Source organism: Lynx rufus, unplaced genomic scaffold (genome assembly GCF_022079265.1).
Source record: "Lynx rufus isolate CCGP_SWC_20201006 ecotype Redwood Valley unplaced genomic scaffold, mLynRuf1.p SCAF_1, whole genome shotgun sequence".
Lineage (NCBI taxonomy): Eukaryota > Metazoa > Chordata > Mammalia > Carnivora > Felidae > Lynx > Lynx rufus.
Window position 1 is genome coordinate 121,122,293 of NW_025814823.1, and position 24,054 is coordinate 121,146,346.

The window sequence follows — 24,054 nt, forward strand, 5'->3', positions numbered from 1 at the left end:
ATTTTTATGGTTCCAGTTCTCAACATTTAGGTCTTCAATCCATTTTGAGTTTCTTTTTGTATATGGCATAAAAAAGTGGTACACTTTCATTCTTTTGCATGCAGCTATCCAGTTTTCCCAACACCATTTATTGAAGAGACTTTTTCCCATTGTATATTCTTGCATTCTTTGTCATATATTAATTGACCACATAAGCTTGAGTTTATTTCTGTGCCCCCTATTCTGTTCTATTAATCTATGTGTGTATTTTTGTGCCAGTATCATACTTTTTAGATTATATAGCTTTGTGGTATACTTTGGCATCTGGGATTGTGATAGGTCCAGGTTTGTTCTTTCTCAGGGTTTCTTTGGCCATACAGGTGTTTAATAATTCTATAGAAATTTCAAGATTATTCTCATTCTGTGAACAATGTCATTGGTATTTTGATAGGGATTGCATTGAATCTGTAGACTGCTTTGGGTAGTATGAAACATTTTAACAATATTCTTCTCAATCTATGAACATGGTATATCTTTTCATTTGCTTGTGTCATCTTCAATTTTTTTAATAATGTCTCACAGTTTTTAGAATAGAGACCTTTCACCTCATTGGTTAAATTTTTTTCCTAGGTGTTTTATTCCTTTGATGGACGTGCATTTGAAATTGTTTTTTTTAATTTCTCTTTCTGCTACGTCATTATTAGCATATGAAATGCAACAGATTTCTGTACATTAATTTTGTATTCTTTAACGTTAGTGATTCATAAATTCTATTTTTTGGTATAGTCTTTAGGGGTTTTATTTTTTATTTAAATCCAAGTTAGTTAACATATAGCGTAATAATGACTTCAGGAGAACTTAGTGATTCATCACTTATCTATAACACCCAGTGCTCATACCAATAAATGTCCTCCTTAATGCCCATCGCCCATTAAGCCCATTCCCTCACCCAACAACCCTCCAGCAACCCTCAGTTTGTTCTCTGTATTTAAGAGTCTCTTATGGTTTGTCTTCCTCCCTGTTTTTATCTTATTTTTTCTTCCCTTCCCCTTTGTTCATCTGTTTTGTTTCTTTAATTCCATATGAGTGAAATAATTTGTCTATTCGCTTAGCATAATACTCTAGTTCTCTCGATGTTGTTTCAAATGGCAAGATTTCATTATTTTTCATCACCAGTACTATTTCATTGTGTGTGTGTGTATATATATATATATATATACATACACACACACCACATCATCTTTATCCATTTGTCAGTGAGTGGCCATTTGGGCTCTTTCCATACTTTGGCTATTGTTGATAATGCTGCTATAAACATTGGGATACAGCACTCCTATGTCCTTTGGATAAATACCTAGTAGATCAGTTGCTGTGTCATAGGATAGTTCTAGTGTTAATTTTTTGAGAAACCTCCATACTGTTTTCCAGAGTGGCTGCACCAGTTTGCATTCCCAGCAGCAGTGCACAAGTGTTCTTTCTCTGTATCCTCTCCAACATCTGTTGTTGCCTGAGTTGTTCATTTCAGCCATCTGACGGGTGGGTATGAGGTGGTATCTCATTGTGGTTTTAATTTGTATTTTCCTGATGATGAGTGATGTTGAGCATCTTTTCATGTGTCTGTCCGCCATTGGGATGTCTTCTTTGGAAAAATGTCTATTCATGTCTTATGCCCATTTCTTCACTGGATTGTTTTTCTGGGTGTTGAGTTTGAGAGGTTCTTTATAGATTTTGGATATTAATCCTTTATCTGATATGTCATTTGCAAATATGTTCTCCCATTCCATCGATTGCCTTTCAGTTTTGTTGATTGTTTCCATCACTGTGCAGGTTTTATCTTGATGTGGTCCCATTAGTTGATTTTTGCTTTTCTTTCCCCTGCATCTAGAAACATGTCAAGAAAGAAGTTGCTGTGTGACCCAAGTAAAAGAAGTTGGTGCCTGTTTACTCCTCTAGGATTCTGATGGTTTCTTGTCTTACATTTAGGTTTTTCATCCATATCGAGTTTATTTTTGTGTTTGTAAGAAAGTAGTTCAGCTTCATTCTTCTGCATGTCGCTGTCCAGTTTCCCCAACACCATTTGCTGAAGAGACTGTCTTTCCTCAGTTGGGTATCTTTTTTCCTACTTTGTCAAAGATGAGTTTGCCATATGTTTCTGGATCCATTTGTGGGTTCTCTGTTCTGTTCCATTGATCTATGTGTCTGTTTTTGTGCCAGTACCATATTGTCTTAACCATTACTGCTTTGTAATACAGCCTGAAGTTCTGAAATGTGATGCCTCCAGCTTTGGAGGCATTTTCAACATTACTTTGGCTATTCAGGGTCTTTTGTGCTTCCATACAAATTTTAGAATTGTTTGTTCTAGCTCCGTGAAGAATACTGGTGTTATTTTGATAGGGATTGCACTGAATATGTAGACTGCCTTGAGTAGTATTGACATTTCTTCAATTTCTTTCATAAGCTTTCTATAGTTTTCAGTGTATAAAAAAATCTTTTACCTATTTGGTTAGGTTTATTCCTGAGTATTTTACAGTTTTGGGGTACATTTGTAAATGGGATTAATTCCCTGATTTCTCTTTCTGCTGCTTCATTATTGGTGTATAGAAATGCAACCAGTTTCTGTACGTTGATTTTTATATCCTGTGAATTTGCTAAATTCATGGATCTGTTCTAGAAGTTTTTTGATGGATACTTGGGTTTTCCATGTAGAGTATCATGTCATCTGCAAAGAGTGAAAGTTTGAATTCTTCCTTGCCAATTTCGATGCCTTGTATTTCTTTGTGTTGTCTGATTGCTGAGGCTAGGATTTCCAACTCTATGTTGAATAACGGTGGTCAGAGTAGACATCCTGTTGTGTTCCTGATCTTAAGGGGAAAGTTCTCAGTTTTTCCCCATTGAGGATGATATTACCTGAGGGCTTTTCATAAATGGCTTTTATGATGTTTAGGTATGTTCCTTCTATGTTGACTTTCTTGAGGGTTTTTATTAAGAAAGGATGCTGTATTTTGTCAAGTGCTTTTTCTTCATCTATTGAGGATATCATGTAGTTATTATCCTTTCTCTTATTAATGTGATGTATCACATGATTGATTTGAGGATATTGAACCAGACCTGCAGCCCTGGAATAAATCCTACTTGATCATGGTGAATAATTCTTTCAAAGTATTGTTGGATCCATTTGGCTAGTATCTTGTTGAGGATTTTTGCATCCATGTTCCTCAGGGATACGGTCTGTAGTTCTCCTGTTTAGTGCTATCTTTGGTTTTTGAATCAAGGTAATGCTGGCCTCATAGAATGAGTTTGGAAGTTTTCCTTCCATTTCTATTGTTTGGAACAGCTTCAAAAAAATAGGTTTTAACTCTTCTGTAAATGTTGGCAGAATTCCCCTGGACTTCCCCTTGCCATTAAGCCCTGGACTCTTGTTTGTTGGGAGAGTTTTCACTATTGATTCAGTTTCTTTACTTGTTATGTGTCTGTTCGAATTTTCTATTTCTTCCTGTTTCAGTTGTTCTCCCCCTTTATCTTTCTCTCTGTGTCCTCTCTCTGCAAAAAATGGCTCCCCACCCTCCACAGCTTTTCTCTCCCCCAATTCACCTCTCTGCACTGTGTACCTGCCAAGTTCTGTGGCTCAAGTAATGCAGATTGTCGTGTTAATCCTCATCAATTTCTTACACGTTCAAAATGGTTTGGTGCTGATCTAGCTACTTTGCAGGGACGAGACAAGCTTAAGTTCCCCATACTGCTCTGCCATCTTCACTCCTCCACTGGTGATCATTTCTAAGTGTTCACAATTGACATTGTATAAGAGGAAGGGGCAGGGCTCTGAGGCCTGTATTTACCCAAGGGTTATAGAGTGTGGCTTCTTCCAATGGGATGAAGTAGCACATGAAATTCAGGAGCTACCATTATAACCATTCTCCAAAGACCCAGCATCTCTGTTCCTACTTAGCTAGGCCTTAGTAGCTTCTAATATCTTTTGCCTTGGCATTTCCCTTATTAGGGATGTTTGATGTTATTGTAAAATACTGCTATTAAATTAGTTTTGAAAATGTTTAGATCTCAATTGTCAGGGAGTGATCTCCCTGTTTGCAGGTGTCCTGGAACTTAGAGCCTAGGGAATATTTTTCTATGTTCTATTTCTTTTTGTGTATTCAAGAGGAAAATTGCTTCTATATATTTTCATTGAAGGGTTAGATTACACATAAATGTGTACAGAAAAAATGCTTTGAGTTTTAGACCTTACACTTTACATAATCAGTTTGGAAGAGTAATATTGGTGATAATGTCAAGTGCTTGCATTTATGTCACTCACTCACTGACAAGTATTTATTAAATGTATATTATGTGCTAGGCAATATTCTATATGCTGAAGATACATCAGTAAAATCCCCTGTCCTGTGAATATACTTTAATGGGGAGAGACAGTATATGTCATGGCAATGACTGTGGTCTTGAGTGTTTTTGAGATGTCTTGACATACTGCCTTATTAATATACACCCTGCAAGCCTGTAGGATAATGAAGGGAAACTATTACCCAAATTTGTAAATATGAAATCAAAGATCAGAAAGGTTATAGGACTTATCCAAGGTCACGTGGCTCATGTAAGGGACAGATGGCAGGACCTAATACATGCTACACCTGGGAGTAAGTCAGGCACAGAGCCACAGATTGAGTTACCTACTAATAATTCCTTGGAAGAGACTTAACTGTGCAATAATATTCCATAGGCTGCAGGGGGTCTGCAGGGTGTGGTGGGAAGAGTGCTGGACTCAGAATCTTCTGGATAAAACCTCTAATGGGAACTGGGTGGATAACGGGAAAGGAATAGTTGTGCTAATATTTTGTATTCACGTTTATTGACAAAATACGTCTATAGTCACTTCTTTCACTTATCTCCATGATCATGTGAGATAAGCAGAATTGTGGGCTTTTCTCCATTTCTCATATCTGTGAAAACTGAATCTCAGAGAAGTTAAGTGACTTGGCTAAGACTACATGGTTAACCAATGGCAGAATATGTCATGACAGAGAAGTGCCAAAGCCATATTTTCTGTGTACATTTTCTCTTTGAAAATTCGTCAGACTTTAGACTTGTAGTACTCACAGGAATGAGATAATCCTAGGTATGTTATTTATAAACTCTGTGTGTGTTGGTCTAAAATAGTAGCAGTGGTCCCTTGTTGCAATGTCAGGTGCATCTCCTAAAACAGGCAGGCACACCACCTATAGCCTCCCCATGGACTCAGCCTGGTTATTTGGGGAATACAATGTCTTTTCATTCATCCACTTCTTTCAGGAGGACTTGCAAGCTGAAATTTATTGGGAGCCTGGCTTCCCTTATCTGAGCTAAGAAAGAGAAGAATAGGTTACACAATAAATGCAAGGTAATCTTTACAAGTAATGGGATATTATTGATAGAGTCTACTCCGACTCAAGGCAGAATTTTGAAGTGGAGAATAATGATCTTGTGGGTTCTTCCTTGTCCTTTTTACATACCAACTTAAAACATAATTTTTGGAATAGACAAGGTATACACAAAGGCTGTAAATGTGAAAGGTACAAAAGATTAGACAGTAAAATCAGAGACTTTTATTAGTAGAATATTGATTTTGGATCTTTAAAAAAATTTTTAGTTGACACACAACATTGCATTCATTTCAGGTGTACAACATAGTGATTCAGCATCTCTATATGTTATGCTTATCACAAGTCTATCTACAGTCTGTCACCATACAGCACTATTCCCTGTGCTATATCTTTTATTCCTGTGAGTTACTTATTTTGTAATTGGAGGCCTGTATGTCCCATTCCCCTTCACCCATTTTGCTCATCTGCCTATTTCCCTCCTCTCTGACAACCATCACTTTGCTGTCTATAATTAGAGGTCTGATTGTGTTTTTTGTTTATTCATTTATTTTGTTTTTTAGATTCTACATATGAGTGTAATTATATGGTGTTTTTCTCAGTCTGGCTTATTTCACTTACCATAATACCTCCTAGGTCCATCCATGTTGTTAGAAATGGCATGATCTCATCCTTTTTTATGTATATGTATATGTATATACACATGTGTGTGTGTATATATGGTTATGTGTGTGTGTGTACAGGTACTTTGTGTGTATACACACATAATCTTCTTTACCTGGTGACTTATAAGCTGCTTCCATATCTTGATCATTATAAATAATGTAGCAATAAACATCAATTGAGCAATGCTCAATCAATGTGCATTTATCTTATCAAATTAGTGTTTTCATTTGCTTTGGATAAATAACAAGTATTGGAATTCCTGGATCATGATACCTCTATTTTTAATTCCTTGGGGGAACCCTCCATAGTGTTTTACACTGAGGCTGCACCAATTTACATTCCCACCAACAGTGCAGGAGAGTTCTTTTTTCTTAAAATAGGAGACTTTTTCTGATCCCCTTCCCCAGTCACCCAGTTCCCCTTGCCATAGGCAATATGTGCCTTTTCTCCACAATTTTGGAATCACCCTTTCTGCTCCATTTCTTTCAGTTTGTTCACTAACTGTTCATGAAACCCAACTGTCTTCAAAGAGAAAAACTCATCCATCCATCCTAATCAGATAAAACAACTGATGTTAGGGTTTTAGTGGCTGATTATGTGGTATGCTTTGCACCTAGTGCTATAATTAATAGGGGTTTTCAATTCAAAGCATTTATTTAATGTACTAATTTTGAAAAGCATTATAAAAGTCATTTTTTTAGCATTTATTTATTTTTGAGACAGAGAGAGACAGAGCATGAACGGGGGAGGGTCAGAGAGAGAGGAAGACACAGAATCCGAAACAGGCTCCAAGCCGTCAGCACAGAGCCTGACGCAGGGCTCAAACTCATGGCCCATGAGATCATGACCTGAGCCGAAGTCAGATGCTTAACCGACTGAGCCACCCAGGCGCCCCTAAAAGTCATTTTTAAAGGGTGAAGCTAGATAACTTTATATCCTTCTTGACAAAGCAGTATAGAATTCATTAACCTAGGCTTTATTTTCCTCATCTATTAAATGGGAATGCTAATATAATATAGCAATGTTTATCCCATAAAATTTTTATGAGGATCAAGTTTAGATGATTAAAGAACTTAGCAAAGTACCTGGAACATATTAAGTCTCCATGATCATCATTGTAATTATCATCATATAGTTGGTGTCTAGATGTGTCTATCGAATGGTTTCACTTGGCTCCTGTGTTCCTAGAAGCAGGCACAGTCTTCACATCATTGGTCAGGGCCCAGCATTCATCAGTTGTCCTTAAGGAAAAAAAAACACAAGTAGTGATGAAATGTCAAGATGTCCCTTGAAAGTAGACAGGAGTTGAATAGACACGACTTTGGGCTAGAAGACAAATGTAGATATGTACATCAGACTGTTTACACTCCTCTCTTCACAAAGTGTGACCGTTTTCACTGTAGAATCACATCTTGATACTTACTTTAAAAAAACTTCAAACCCAACCACAGTCCTATTCTCACAGAGCTCCTGGGCCAAGGGAGCAGGTGTTAGGAGCTATTTCTGAGCTCCACTGTCTGTGTGAGCAGCCACTTGGAGCCAAGGCCATCAAGGCCTGACTGACCTAGCGGTTCTGGTAGATAAGATTGCACTGATTTTTACTCTTCTGATACCAGAAAAAAACTCCAGCCAGTATGGGCAAAGGAAACGTTCAAGGCACCTTCCTTGCTCCTTTTCTGATTTTCTCTTGACTTTCTGTATGTGCTATAAGCAGTATTAGACTAAAACATTCTTTTTCTTACTTTCTGAGAAGGAATTCTAATTATTCTGCAACCCTTGTACCTGGGGGCCGAGGTGGAGGATTTTATTGCTTTTTAATATCACTTTAATTGAGAAGCCATATCATGACTTAAATTATGGTTCTCATGTCTTCCATTTCCATTTTCAGCCCATAAAACGCTCAGTTAATAGCCAGAGATCATAGGTCTTCCTGAAAGAACAGGAGGAGCTGGCTTTGATAAAGGGGTGATTTCTCCAAGTTGAGGTTATCATTCAAAATCTCATTACGAATATATTTTTTTGAAAATACTTCATATGTCCTGAGAAAGAATATTTAATAAAGAAAACATACCTCTTCGTGGGGGGAGTACGCATGGGTAGGTTATGAGTGAAGCAGGAGAGGTTAATACACGTGTGCTTAATAGCAGATTGCCTGAGGATCTTACAGAGAATGTATATTTTGGGTAATTAGACACTCTGTATAAGACACAATGTGCAAATGGCTTCCAAGACATGTAAAATGTGTCCAAAAAATTTTCAAAAGGAAAACATTACCTTCACCACAACACATCTGGTAGGATGGTTTTACTGCCTCACAGATCCGCAGAATCGGGTAAATCATTAACATTAGATGATGGCACATTTTTGGCATTTGTTCATCTAGGACCCATTTTCATTTAGTTAGCTATTTAAAAATAGATGTTAAGGTCCTAAGGTGGGAGCCTGCTTTGCACAAACAGGAAATTGCAAAACGGCCAGTGTGGCTGGAAGATTATTAGAAGATGAAGTTAGAGAAGTAGCCTGGTGCCATGCCTGTGCAGGACAAGAGTTTAATTCTATGTGAGATGAGAAGCCATTGGTGGGCGGGAGGGGGGAGGTGATTACAGGATTTGGTATGAATTATGTTTTCAAATGACCACTGTCGTTGTTACTTTGGGAAGAAGCTTAGCATGGGTAAGAGTTGGTTCAGGGCTGACATAAGGAGAGCAGTTAATATGCTGTTCAGATTCAAATGAGAGATGGTACCCATGTTTGATGTGAGGAGGTTGTGTTGGGAGTCAGGAATGGTGAATGGGTCTCAAAACTACATTGTGTTTTAAGGTTCACTAAGTTGTTGGCAGGATGGGGAGAAGTCAAGGTTTCTATAGTCCTTTTAATTTTGTAATCTGTGTATGGTCTTCATGGTAACTGTATTTAAAGTATTTGAGTAACCACAGGTTTCATTTCCCGACAATATCAGAGACTGATAGTGTTTCTCAGAAATTTTTTCCTTCATTGCACTAACTGGTTCATTCTAAAGGTTTGCTTGATCAACCAAGAGAATTACAGTTACTTACATTAGGTTTTCTGCACACCATCAATTCCAATAATTCTGATTAAAGAAACAAAAGACTGGGCTGTTGTTGGAATTTTTTAATGACTTTTTCCATCCTTGAGGAAGACTAAGAGTTCCATTTAAAAAAAAGTATCACATGCTGTGATCTCTTGTGACTCAACTTTTAATTCACTACTTTATTTTTAAGGTTCACCCATAATGACATATACACCTAGAGTTCATTCATTTTCATTGCTGTATAACAATTTATTCATTTTCCTGGCAATGGTTATTTGAGTTGTATGCAGATTTTTGCTGTTAAAAACAATGCCGCTGTGATCATCTTTGTACATGCCTTCTGATGCACGTGGGCAAGAGTTTCTGAATGAATATGACTGGTGGTATAATTGCTAAGTCCTAGAATTTATTAAATAGTTCATCTTTAAAAGTATTCCCAAATTATTTTTCAAAAGCAGTTGTATTGCTGACTATTGTCAGCAGTGTTTAAGAGATAATTAAACACTTGTCACACTTGATTTTGTCAATATTATCGACCTTTGCCCATCTATTGGGAATAAAATACTACATTTTAAGGATTTCTTGATTACTAATGAGGTTGATTATTGTATATTCACACAACATTTTATTTCTTCTTTTATGGAGTGCAGTTAGTAGTTGCCCATCTTTCTAGTGTGCTATTTTTTATCATTAATTTGGAGGATCTCTTTAAATATAATGACTAGTCATTTTTGTAGCAAACACTTTTTCTCAGTTTGTAGTTTGATTTTCACAGTCTTTTGTCTTTTGAGTAAGAGAATTTAATTTTAATGCAACCAGGTTTATACTTTCTTTTTAGTTTATTTAAAATCAAGTTAACATACAGTATGGTATTGGTTTCAGAAGTAAAACTCAATGATTGATCTCTTACATATGACACCCAGTACTCATCCCAACAAGTGCCCTCCTTAATGCCCTTCACCCATTTGGCCCATCCCCCCATCCCCACCTCTCCTCCAGCAATGCTCAGTTTGTTCTCTGTAATTAAGAGTATCTTGCAGTGTGCCTCCCTCTCTTTTTGTCTTATTTTTCCTTCCCTTCCCCTGTGTTCATTGTTGTGTTTCTTAAATTCCACCTATAAGTGAAATCATATATTTATCTTTCTCTGAATGCCTTTAGATGATACCTCTTCCTAATTTGCACTAGGGCCCGATACAGACTGGTGAAAACTGTGTCCCTAGGCCACCCAAAAACTGCTTTTAAAGGGGAAGGCACAATGATGGCCATCCATCTACTGACTTCCAGTTCATGGCTGCAAGTAATGTAAGGCGAAAATTCTCACAGAAAACGGATTTATTGACATCTCCTAATTTAGTGACTCACATAGCCCCTTCCAGGGATCTCTAAGGCACTCTCTGAAGGAGTGCTTTGTGAATAGAAAGAATGGAAGTGTATGGGGCTCAGGAGTGGCTGAGCCGGTTGAGCGTCTGACTTCAGCTCAGGTTATTTTGATGAGGTCCCAATAGTTCATTTGTGCTTTTGTTTCCCTTGCCTCTGGAGATGTGTTGAGTAAGAAGTTGCTGCGGCCGAGATCAAAGAGGTTTTTGCCTTCTTTCTCCTCTAGGATTTTGATGGCTTCTTGTCTGACATTTACATCTTTCATCCGTTTTGAGTTTATTTTTGTGTATGGTGTAAGAAAGTGGTCCAGTTTTCCCAACACCATTTGCTGAAGAGATTCAGCTGGAATGCTGAATCTATTCCATTGGATATTCTTTCCTGCTTTGTCAAAGATTAGTTGGCCATACATTTGTGGGCCCATTTCTGGGTTCTCTATTCTGTTCCATTGATCGGAGTGTCTGTTTTTGTGCCAGTATGTTATTCTAAATTCTTATTCAGATATATTGTTAACCTGTTTTGAGCAATTCTCTGTGATCTCTTCTTTACCTTTATTTTGGGGAGAATTCCTCCGCCTTGTGATTTTGGCTAAGTTTCTGTCCTGTGTGTGTGTGTGTTTAATGTTTATTCATTTTTTGAGAGAGAGAGGAGAGGGGAGAGTGTCAGAGAGAGAGAATCTGAAGCAGGCTCCAGGCTCTGAGCTATCAGCAGAGAGCCCAACACAGGGCTCCTACTCATGAACCATGAGGTCATGACCTGAGCCCAAGTCGGACCCTTAACCAACTGAGCCATCCAGGCTCCCATCTTTTGTGTGTTTTAAGAGCTTGTTATGTGCCCTACACCTGAAAGTACTACTCTATTAAAAAGGGGTCATACACTGTGCAGGGGCACGGCACCCCAGGAAGTGTTTGGTGTATGTTGTATACACTCTACTCTTGCATTTTGGCTGTTCCTATCCCACTGGTCAATCCTCTGCAGAGCTCCTCCTTGCTTACTGTGGTGGAGTGTTTCGATCATTGACTAGGTATGAGCCCTGGAAAAAAAAAAGAGGGGGCCTGATCCCACAAAAAGAGAAAAAGGAAAGGGGAGAAAAGAAAACCAGAGAATGAAAAAACTGTAAGCCTAATTCCAGAGAAAGAGAAAGGAAAATAAAGAATAAAAGATGGAGAAAGTATAGAATAAAAATTACTGATCAAAATATATATATGTGTGTGTGTATATACATATACACACATCTATATGTATATATACACACATATATATGTGTGTGTGAATTATAAAAAATCAGAAACTATGAGCCTGATTCCAAAAGAAAACAAGAGGAGGGAGGAAAGAAAAAAAAAAGAATTGTCTGTTGTTGCCTGGGGCTGGTGGCTGTGCTGGTTTGGAGGACAATCTGGCTGCGGTAGGTCAGTCAGTCTTCCTCCAATAGATAAGCAGTTACCAGGCATAGAGGGGCGGGGTTTGGTGTAAGCAGGTCCCGCCTCCATTGGGAGCCAATGTGCTGCTCTCTGAAGTCCCACCATGTTGGTATTGGGGGAAATGGCACCAGCCCAATATCTCCTCCTTGGATTGGGGATCTCAACCCACACTATTCAGGCAGTCTTCACAGAATAGCCAGGGTGGTCAGCTTGCCCTGAGTCCCAGTTCTCCCGAGACTTCCCCTTGGTGCTCAGCTGGGATTCAAAATCAGGTGTCTTTTTTTTTTTTTTTAATTTTTTTTTTTCAACGTTTATTTATTTTTGGGACAGAGAGAGACAGAGCATGAACGGGGGAGGAGCAGAGAGAGAGGGAGACACAGAATCGGAAACAGGCTCCAGGCTCTGAGCCATCAGCCCAGAGCCTGACGCGGGGCTCGAACTCCCGGACCGCGAGATCGTGGCCTGGCTGAAGTCGGATGCTTAACCGACTGCGCCACCCAGGCGCCCCTCAAAATCAGGTGTCTTAAAGGACCTGGCACCATGTAAATCTTCTTCCCTGCTCCAGAGTAGAGCCTCTGCTGAAAGGCCTTTGCCTTTGCTGAGACCTCCAAGTTTTAGCTCCTGAGGCTATTTGCAAAAAAGAACTGACACTCTCTGTACTTCTTGTTCCCCAGTCTATGGTCCAGAAAGGTTTTCTTCTTGTACTAACTCAATGCTGTATTTCATACCCCTCTCTCTCTCTTTTTTGTCTCTGCACAGAAACGGTTCCCTCCCCTCCATGCCTATGCTATTTTTTTTTTATTTTATATATGAAATTTATTGTCAAATTGGTTTCCATACAACACCCAGTGCTCATCCCAAAAGGTGCCCTCTTCAATACCCATCACCCACCCTCCCCTCCCTCCCACCCCCCATCAACCCTCAGTTTGTTCTCAGTTTTTAACAGTCTCTTATGCTTTGGCTCTCTCCCACTCTAACCTCTTTTTTTTTTTTTCCTTCCCCTCCCCCATGGGTTTCTATTAAGTTTCTCAGGATCCACATAAGAGTGAAACCATATGGTATCTGTCTTTCTCTGCATGGCTTATTTCACTTAGCATCACACTCTCCAGTTCCATCCACGTTGCTACAAAAGGCCCTATTTCATTTTTTCTCATTGCCACGTAGTATTCCATTGTGTAAATAAACCACAATTTCTTTATCCATTCATCAGTTGATGCCTATGCTATTTTATCTCCCCCAATTCACATGCACATACCTCAATCTTGCAAAGCTGTCTCCCTCCAACTGTGGAGATCCTTGTGCCACTCTGCCAATCAATTTCCTAGGTGTTCGGAGTGATCTGACCTCAATACAGCTGTGTTTGAGGGCTGAGGAAAATAGCCACCCCCCTACTTCTCCTCCATCTTAACTCCTCACTCTCCTACAACTATTTTTAAATGGTGACTAGTAGGAAAAAAATCACACCCAGAAAGCTACTTGGTCCCCATAGACACGATCTCTCATGTTTATACAGCACTTGATCATTCACAAACCCCAATCACAAACCCTCCTTTGAGATTCTACCTTCTCAGGAATAAACAAGACTGAATATATTCATTTTATAAATGGTTATACAATATGTAACCACTTTGAAAATTGGGAAATATTCTCCATATGTTTAGGAACCTACCTGTAGACAAAAGTTGATAGGTAGTTGTGGCAAGCAAAAATTCTAAGATACTTCCTAACCCAGGATTCCTACTACCTGGTGAGCATATCCTCTATAATCCCCTCCCCTTAAGTGTGAGTGAGCTCATAAATATGATAGGATATAATGCCATTATTGTGTTACATTAATGTTACATTACATTTTTTTTTCAGATGGAATTAAGTAATCAAAAAGGAATTTATTCTGGGTGGGCTTGACCTAATCAGGTGAGATTTGTAAAGCTGTCTGAGAAATTCAAAGTGAGAGAGAAGTTCTGCTTCTGGCCATTAAAAGGAAAACTGCCATGCTGATGAGAGGAGGGCCATGTGGCAAGGTATGACTGGTGTCCTCTAGGAGCTGAGATCAGCTCCCATTTGGCATCTTTCAAGAAAGCAGGGAACTCATTCCTGTATCACAAGAAAATAAATTCTGTCAGGAACCTGATGTAAAGTGGATCCCCCAGGTGAGGACACAGCTGATCAAGACCTAGATTTCATCCCTGTAAGACCTGAGCAGATGACCAGCTAACCCATGTCTGGAATCCTGATTCACAGACACGTTGAGGTAATAAATGTGTACTCTTTCCATCCACCAAGTATGTGGTAATCTGTTATACAGCAACAAAATACCAATACACCGGTGCCTGGTTACTTCCAACTTCTGCTCAGGTGACGATCTCACAGCTTGTGCGTTCGAGCCCCATGTTGGGCTCTTGGCTCACAGCTCAGAGCCTGGAGCTGCGTCGGATTCTATGTCTCCCTCTCTCTCTCTCTGCCCCTCCTCCACTTGCACTCTGTCTCTCTCTCAAAAATAAGCATTAAAGAAAACCAATACAGTATTGAAACAGGTTCTAGAATCAAGTCACTCACTGGCTAGTGACTGATTTGGGGTCCTATATACTTTATGCCTGCCCCAGTTCTCAGGTCTAAGATCTGAATCAGTCTCAGCAAACAGTGATTCACATTTTACCCTCTTTCTTCAACCATAGCAGAAGCAAATAGCCAGCAACAGAGAAGATAAACTATGTCAACAATATCAAGAAAAGCAGCTCCAACCATCTCTAATGAGTCTATAGGAGTGCTGCATTTGACAAGGGTATCAGACAGGGTCTGAGTTGGGAAGCTTTGCAACAACACACTCCAGGACTGTGCTGTTTGCTATTCTGATTTCCTAGGGGACCAAGAAAAAGTTCACAAGTGCACTCAATTGCTGTCAAATCAGCTGCCCTACTTGTATCTCCCTGGAGCAGATACTGCTGGCTCTGGGTCTCATTACAGTAAATGGGCACTGTTTCCCCTACTTGTCACTTCTACAGGCAAATGAGGGATGGGGGGGGTGGCTCTTGGAAAGTGATGCAACTACTTCTAAAATTATTTTTTGAGATACTTTCTGATATCCAGCAAACACTGCCCCAAGTAGGCAAAGGCCACTTTCCCAGCATCCCCGTTGCAGAAGATAGGATCCCTTTCCTCCTCCCCTGGGAAGGCAGAGATGCCCCCATTCCTCTCAACAATTGCTAGAAATAGTGCCTAAAATGATATAAACCATTTGACACCTTCCCCCCCCCCCCGTCTCATGCAACCAAGTACATTATATACATCAAGGTAAGAATAAAATCCAAGAAAATGGGTCACCTTTCTTTTTCTCGCATTGTGGGTAAACTTTTGGGAAAGGTAAACACAGATACAACTGTCTGCATGACTCCAATAGCCTCTAAGTTGGTCTGACTCCAGTCTTGTCTTCCAATCTCTATTTTCCAATCTGCTGAGAGCTATCTTTCTAAAAGACAAATGTAATCAGGTTGTGTCCACAGTCTGCCCCTCTGTATGCAAAGCAAGCATTGCTTAAAAGTTTTCTGGGCCCTAGAGATAAAACACTCTTTTGCATGACTTACAAGGCTCTTAAGGACCACCTGTCAACCACCCCTCCCAGCTCTTATCTTGCACTCAGTGCTCCACCAATTTTGAATTAACTTGGAATTCTTAAGACCCACTATAATCTGCCTCACCTCTAAAACATACTGTTTCTTCCACTCAAAATATTCTTCCTCTACCCCTTTCACCTGATTAACTCTGATTCATTCCCTCAAATGTTAGCTGAGAGTCATTTCCTCAGAAAATCCCTCTCTTTTCCCCCAAATGTGGAGGAGGTCACTGTGCAAGAAGCTTTCTTTCCTCCCTGGCTATGGGACCATTCAGCACACTCTAATGAAATTGCTTACTCATGATTCTTTCTCACACTGGACTGGAAACTCATTGGATTTATCCAGTTCACTGCTTTTTCTCCATAACAGTATCTGGCAGAGTAGGCATTAAATAAATGGTGTTGAAGGAAGGAAGGGACAAGTGAATGAAGTCATTTTTTAAAGGATATTTCTGCACAAATTTTATTTGCATATTCAAAGCCCTCTAGAATAAAACTGCAACCCAGTTTCCAAACGTATTCTACAACATCTCTCCACGTTCTGTAGCATCCAGTCATAATGAAGTTATTTCTCATCCACACCCCACACAGTTCTAACTCTGAGCCTTTGTTCACATTGTCCCTTCAATAAATTTCTTCCATGAACACTTACTTGGTTCCCCCAGTGCAGAATTTGTTTCCTCCTTGTCCTTACATCATGATCCTTGTGCCTTTGGTTTAGCACTTGGGAATTTTTGCCTTATTTATGTGTCCATTCTTTCAACTGAAATACAGATTCCTTAAGGACAGCAACAGTGTTTTAGTGCTCATCACAGAGCCTAAAATAATTCTAAGTATTTATAATATTATGTAATATTTAGTCAAGTTAATGTAAGCTGATTATGTGCTTTAATATAGCTTTAAGATTAAAGGGAATAGCCATAATTTTTAAGATGATAATATAAACCTATAGATATTACCTGTATATATGCACCAATCTCTGAATGAATGTTTTGTATTCATTCCTTATCATCTACAAAATACATGGTAGTTATTAGTATCCCCATCTCACAGATGAGGTAACTGACAATTTATGCAAGCTGACAAAGATCACATAGTGAGTAACTGGCAGATCCAAGATTGAATTTAAGCCTATCTGACCCCGGGGGCTGACTTTTTTCAACTAACACTGTTTTGGGTCATTCTTTGTGTGCAATGTTACTCTAGAAGTTTGCATCATTTCAGTAGCATAAGCCCCCGAGTAAAGCCTGGTAGTCTTATTGTGCTTAAGATGCACCAGGGCCATAGTTCCACAAAACTTCTCCTAGAGTCAGAGACATGCCTACTGTGGCTCACAGACCACCGGCTATTGATGGCCTGTGAGGAAGAGATTTGCTCCTCCAGGACACATATCCATCAGTGATACCCATTAACAGGGCAACACCAGTCTCTACCTGGTCAAGAATCCAGTATCTGGCTTTGGTATGTCCACATCCACCTACCTCAGATAAAGTAAATGCCTCCTCATCAGTGGCAACTGAACCATAAGTGTGGACTGTGAGAGAGAAATCTAAGGAAGGCCACCGAAAGCAACATGTGAGCAGCCAAAGCTTGGGGCTTTGTATTTTATCACATCTTTCAAGTTAGTTTCCAAATAGCTGGCATGTGTTCAACATGTTATATTCACTATCTTGCTTAATCCATACACCCTATGTGTTATTATTATACCCAAAATAGAAATGAAAAAAGTGACACTTGGAGTTGTGAAATAATTTTGCATAGGGTGCCAAGCTAAGAAGGTGAGGAGCAGTAAACACACACAGGTCTGCCTAACCTCATAGCCCCACTTTGGGCCATTTTGATATAGTGCTTTTACTACGAGTGTCCATATCTTACACTGGCAACCAGCATCACCCAAGCTTATACCCAAAGAGCATGCTCAGAATTGGTCTCTTTCTGCCTACCTGCTCAAAACTAAACAAACAAACAAACAAAAAAACTCCCAGGCACAGCAACCCAAATAACTTCTCACTCCAGGGGCCGTCAAATACCAAAGCTACTTTCCAAAGCATCGGGGTGTTTGTCCCAAGTCCTGACCTATTTCCAACTTGTGTAATTACATTGTCTTTCAAATTGCCCTTGGGTGTTCTGCTGGGTGAAACCATAGTGCAGCCTATCCTCAACCATGGATCGATGTTGCCAGACACACATTAAATGACTGTTTCTATACACCAGAAGAGGGAGATACATATCAAAAGGGAATAGAAATAATCTTCCACAGTTTCACAAGTTAAAACAATCAAAACTTGCCTGGGAGTTCTTTTGGGGGCCAGGATTCCATACTATAAGGCATATACTCTTAAATGATTAAGCTAGTGATCAAACTGTGGCCTTTGGTGAAGTATTACTGAATTACTACATTTTTTAATGCAAGTGATTCCTTTTGAGATAAGACCATTCTTTTCCCTTTCCAGTCTATTTCCACTATTTTCAAATTTTATCTTCTTGTCAACATTATGCCATTAATGGAAGGAGGAAGTGACATGCTAAAGGCATGGAGAGAATCAAAGAGAGAATAAACCTCCATCATTTATAGAGTATGAATGAAGGCCACTAAGCCTGCTACAGAAGGCTAGACCCAAAGACCCTTCCATGTACAATTATTTCACATATGGTTCAGATCAAAAACTCATCTTTAAAAGATAGCCAGTCCTGAAGATATACTGAATTATCATCACAACTAACTTTTAGTGGGTACCACATAACAAATATTTTACATGCATTATTTCATATAAACATAAAAATCCAATGAGGTAGACCCCCCATTTTTACAGGGGGGCACATGAGATTACAAAAAGGTCAAGCTACTTGTCTAATGCTACACATATGAAATGGTGGAACCAGGACTCAAACCCAGGGGTCTCAGACTCTAGAACCTAACTTATTCCTAACTTCCAAAATCTCCCCTGGGCATAGTCCCAAAGACTAGCCCAAAATTGGGATTCCTCTCTGTCAAAGAAAGCAGTTCTCTGAACTGAATCACACACTTACTGTTCTAAGAAAATTTTATGAAGATGAAATGAATAATGGAAAACCAACTGGAAGAGAAACCCAGACTAAGACTGAAATGGAACATAAGGAAATGGAGAATTTGACATTCTTCTTTTTGAAGAGAGAGTAGAAGGCACCACGGAGGTCACTGGCTCCAAGTGCCTCTTTGAACAGATGAGACAAAAAGAAGTGACTTTTTCAAAGTCTTAGCATCACTGTAGTGGTATGAAATGTGAAAGCACCCAGAATCCACTACTGTCAGTATTACCACTGCTAGTATTGTTATGATATTAATATTACCACTACCATTACAGAGACTATTGTGTTAGAAATCCTGTTCTACACTGTGATCCCCACTAAATAGGCACTAAGAAGTACTGTGTGGCATTTGTGCTTCATGGATATGAAGATGGGACACACTACAGTGTATATTCAAACAGGCCTGTTACCCTAAGGCAACATAGTCCTTCTGACCACAGTGTCACATATACACACATACCCTCTACCTCATCCTTTCATTAAGCAGTCTTCCAAGTAACAACATCTAAAATCATCTTACATATTTGGATGTTCACCATCTGACCCTTCCCCTTGCTATGTAATGTAAGCTCGAGGAAAGCATGAATTACATCTTTCTGGGAAGTCACTATATCCCCAGAGCCATCAATTAATGATTTATTGAGTTAAGGAAGATACCATTAACATCAGTCAGTGCAATGCATAAATGTTCCCTTTCATCCTGATCTGTTTGGACCAAGATCAATTCTATGAACAACCACCACCACCACCACCAAGATGAGGAGAACCCAGAACACTTCTCTAGTTTTACATCTTATCATGGGATCCCTCACATCATATTTTTACCAGATAAGCTTGTAAATAGCATACATCCTTTTTAGTACCTAGGAATCAGAGAAAAATCCTAATCTATTATCCTTGCTTCTTTTTTGTGTATTGGAAAGGTACAGAAAAAAATATACAAATGAAAAAAATGTATTTGTAGCCATTGCTCAATACTTGCTAACTCCTGGCACAGGAGTTCGTGCTAGGTTGCACTGAAGCCAGCTCAAGCCAGGCTAAGATGCTATGTGAGATTTTAGATGATGGTTTTGACCTGGATTAGGTGGTGCTTATACTTCAGAGTCTATTCTTCAAGACAATCCACAAATTAACATCACAATAAGCAATAAATAGATTTTTAAAAACATGTAATTTTGACTTTAAAAGACCAGTTATAAAGGTCCCTCCATAGGCTTTAAATTGCACTTAAGAGAAAGATAGCTAACATGTCCTACACAAAACTCTAAGGAGTTTTAAAACATTGGGTCATATTACATTGTTAATATGCAATCTCATAAAGATTTTAGACTCAGTGTGCTAGACGGTTTGGTAAGAGTGAGTTAATTCCTATAAAAACAGAACACAGCTTGAAAAATACAGAGAGGAGGACAACATGGATGTGGGGGTGTAAAGGTATAAGCATTGGAAGCCTGTTGTTAAGATGTCCCATGCCAAATTCCCTGATAATTATAGAAGTTATCCAAACCAAAAGATCTGCCATTGGAATAATGACTTTGTGGTCATGGGACTGTACTCTGGATCCACTGATAAGGTCATAAACATGGCACTTCAATGTCTCATCATGGCTCCAACATTTCTCAACTCAAATCTTAGTCTTTGATCCTTTTTCCTGTTCAGTGTGATCTGAAAATTATCCAAATTTGATGAAAGGAAAGTACTGGGGGTTGGCCCTCAGAGATCTTTTCTATGGTTCATCCAGTGTTTTATGAAAAAATTAATCAACATTCATCAATTGAAAATTCCATATTAAAGACAAAATCAGCTTTCCAGGTTCTCTTGAATTTCATTTTCTCTCTGGCACAGAGTCTATATTCCCAGATGGCAAAAAGCAGCTGAAACTGAAGATAATCTTCCCCCTTTGGGTAGGACATGTGCTCTATGATTTTACACGGTGTCCACCACCCTCTACTGTCTTCCAACCTTAAGGTCTGTGTTGGCATCTATCATTGCACTCGCACTGTATTTTTTTTCCTAGTACACAAATGTTTCTTGGAATCAATCTGTCAAAAATTGGAAATCAGAAGATAAAAGAGGTATATTGTTTAAAATCAAAAATTCACTTGGAAAGGACAAGGCCAGAGTATTCAAGTACAAGTTGGGGGATTCACCCTCCAGATAAAATAAACTATAGTAATTATGAAGTTGTGATACTGACACATGAAAAGTAATCAGAATAGAATGGGTTCAAGAAACAAAAAGATAAATAGATAAATGGCAATCAGACATACTGCATTACTAATCAATAAAGAAAGATGGCCCGTTCAATAAATGGTGAATCTCAATATTATAAAAATAAATTATAATCCTATTTTATACCAATTCCTAATGTGTTTAAGTCCTAATTGTAAAAGACACAAAATTTCAAAATGTGAGAAAGTATAGAATATTACCTTTAGGATATTGGGTTACCAGAGAATTGCTTCAACAATATACATAAAGTACAAGTGATAAGAAAAAAAATATTTATTTTTTTTAACTTTTTTAAATGTTTATTTGTACTTGAGAGGGAGAGAGAGAGAGAGAGCACTACAGTGCATGAGCTGGTGAGAGGCAGAGAGAGAGACAGAATCTGAAGCAGGTTCCAGGCTCTGAGTTGTCAGCACAGAGCCCGAGACAGGGCTCAAACTCAAGAGATCATGACCTGAGCTGAAGTTGGACATTTAACTGACTGAGCCACCCAGGCACCCTGAGAAAACATTTTAAATGTCAAATTTATCTGTAACAGTTCTTCTAAAAACAAAAAAAGCCACCATATCTAGGTTAAAATGTAAACTTCATTAATAAGAAAAATGTAAAACAGTAACAAGATGTCATTTTGCATATATTTATAACTAAAAAAAATGTAAACTTGACAATACCAAGTGTTGGTTATGATGTAGAGAAATGAGGACTTTTCATACACTATTAAGGAAAAAAGAAATGATTTCACCACCTATTTTGATAAGGAATTGGGTATAACTAGTCAAGGGTGTGTATCTTTTTTTTGAACTATTGGTAAAGAATATGTGTATACCTTTTAGTTTAGCAAGTCCACTTACAGGTATATCCTCAAACTCTTGTACATGTGCTAAGGAGACATGTCCAAGAATGAAGTAGCACTGTATAGATCAACATATTATCTAACCTATAATGTCAGATCTTTTTAAAGTGAACTTAAATATCATTTATAGAATTAAACACTAAATAATGTTTGCCAGTTTTCAAACAATGCTATATTTTGTTAATAGACCCATGCATATATGGAAAAAGTTTTCATTGATGAAAATAATTAAACTTCATCTTCAACATAAAGGTTATCTTTAGTAAGGGAAGGTGACTAGGATGGAGTTTCCATTGTTTATGTTAGAGACTGAGTTGTCAATATATGATTGATTCTTTGAAGATAATTTTTCTTTTCTGTTTTTAGTATTTTCTCCTTGGCCTTGGTTTAACTCAGTTTTATTAGGATGGGTCTAGTTCCATCTTTGTATTTTCCTGCCTAGTATTTGTGGCTCTCCACCAATTACCTGAGTCAATGACTTGACATGTTTTTTTCTTTTACAGTTTAGAACAATACTTGATCACTGTATCTTCAAATACTACTGCTGCAGCTTCTCCACTCTTTTTCTAGGCCACTCTCTACATACATACAAATGTATATATGTACCTTACATATATTAGGTCTTTAGAGATGTGTTTAGTGAATCTTTCACCCTGTTTTATTTGTCTCCTACTCTATCTTCTGTATTTCTCTTCCTTCTCCTTTTTTATTTGCAGTTCTGTTTATTTCCTCTCTCCTATTCTCCTATCAATAATTCTTTCATCAGCTTTGTCTAAGATGATATTCAACCTGTCCACATATTTCTTCATTTGTTGTTTTTATGTACCAAGTTTTCTATTAGATTCTTTTTTTCCAGTTTCCTGTCAAAGTTTCCCTGGTCATCTCTTAATTCTTTGAATGCATTAATTTTAATTCTTTTAACTAAAATATCTGGATCTCTTGTGGATTGATTTTCATTATCTGTTTTTAATATCTGTTTTCAATCACTTGCTTGCTTACCATAGTTTTGATAAAATCTCAGGAAATTCTTAGCCTGAAATTTTCATTATTATATATGAAAAATAGAATATCTGAGACTCTGATTGATGTTATCTGCCTACAGCGTCCCTAAGAATAATCATCTAATTACAGAGTGGGATACTTCAAAGTTGGGCTTGAGTTCCCTGTGAACGCTAATTGATTTCCAATCCACTTTGACTCCTGGAATCTTCACTAAAACCGTAGAATTTTACCAGGGATATTATTCCTTTACAAACCCTGAAATCCAATTTTTACCCCTTAGCCTGATTAGTATTCTGAATGCTGCATTCAGTTTTTCAGGCCCTCAGCCACTATTTTTAAAATCAATGACCACTCCAAGGAGAGAAGTAGCACCGAATACTGTGAAATTCTCTCCTCTTTCAGATCTTTGTCCTTCAAGTCTTCACTTTCTTGGTGGCTCTATTAGGTCTCCAACTAGAATTTCTTAATTTAATATCCAGCCCTTTTAGTTGCCTTTATCCAGAATTTTGGTCACAAATAACATGATCTAAAGTCAGAAGCAGAATACATGCAAGGTCAATTTTGAGCATGTGAAAAGCCTGTATATAGATCTTGATGGACTCAAACATATTCTGTCAATTGGTTCAAAATTTATTCAGCCATTTTCACAAGGCGTAACAACAGGCAACAGAAATGAACTTACTTTATTTTGACATAGAGGGTCTTCACAGGAAAAAGTATAGAACTCAATACCATGCCTTGACTTTAACTTATTTGCTGTGATACCCTGGGAAAATGACACAAACTCTCTGTTCTTAATCTTATGTATAAATAGAGGGTAATAGCACATTCTAACTGCCTCATCAGTTTGAGGATTCATTAAAACAAACAGATAAAAGCACCAAGTACGGTGCCTGGCCCATAATAGATATTCACTATATACTAGTTTGGTAATTGTTGAAATAAGAGATTATTGTTTATCTTGCTATTAAAAAGTTTACTGCTGAGGGGCACCTGGGTTGCTCAGTCGGTTGGCAATCCGAGTTCAGCTTGGGTCATGATCTCATAGTTTGTGGGTTCAAGCCCTCAATCGGGGTCTGTGCTGACAGCTCAGAGCCTGAAGCCTACTTTGGTTTCTATGTCTCCCTCTCTCTCTACCCACCCCCCTACTCATACTCTGTGTTTCATAAATGGATGAACATTAAAAAAAAAAATTTTTTAAGTTTACTGCTGAAACTCCAAAGCAAAAAGTTCTAATAGGCAGCAATAATAGCTGACTCAAGAGAATTCCCAGCATACATGCAAGGATTCATTGTTAGTTTAGGGAAGCTGGAACATAACTATGCTATTCTATCCCTTAAAATGGATCCAGAGTGACTTTTGTTAAAATAGTTTATCAGTGGGGCGCCTGGGTGGCGCAGTCGGTTAGGCGTCCGACTTCAGCCAGGTCACGATCT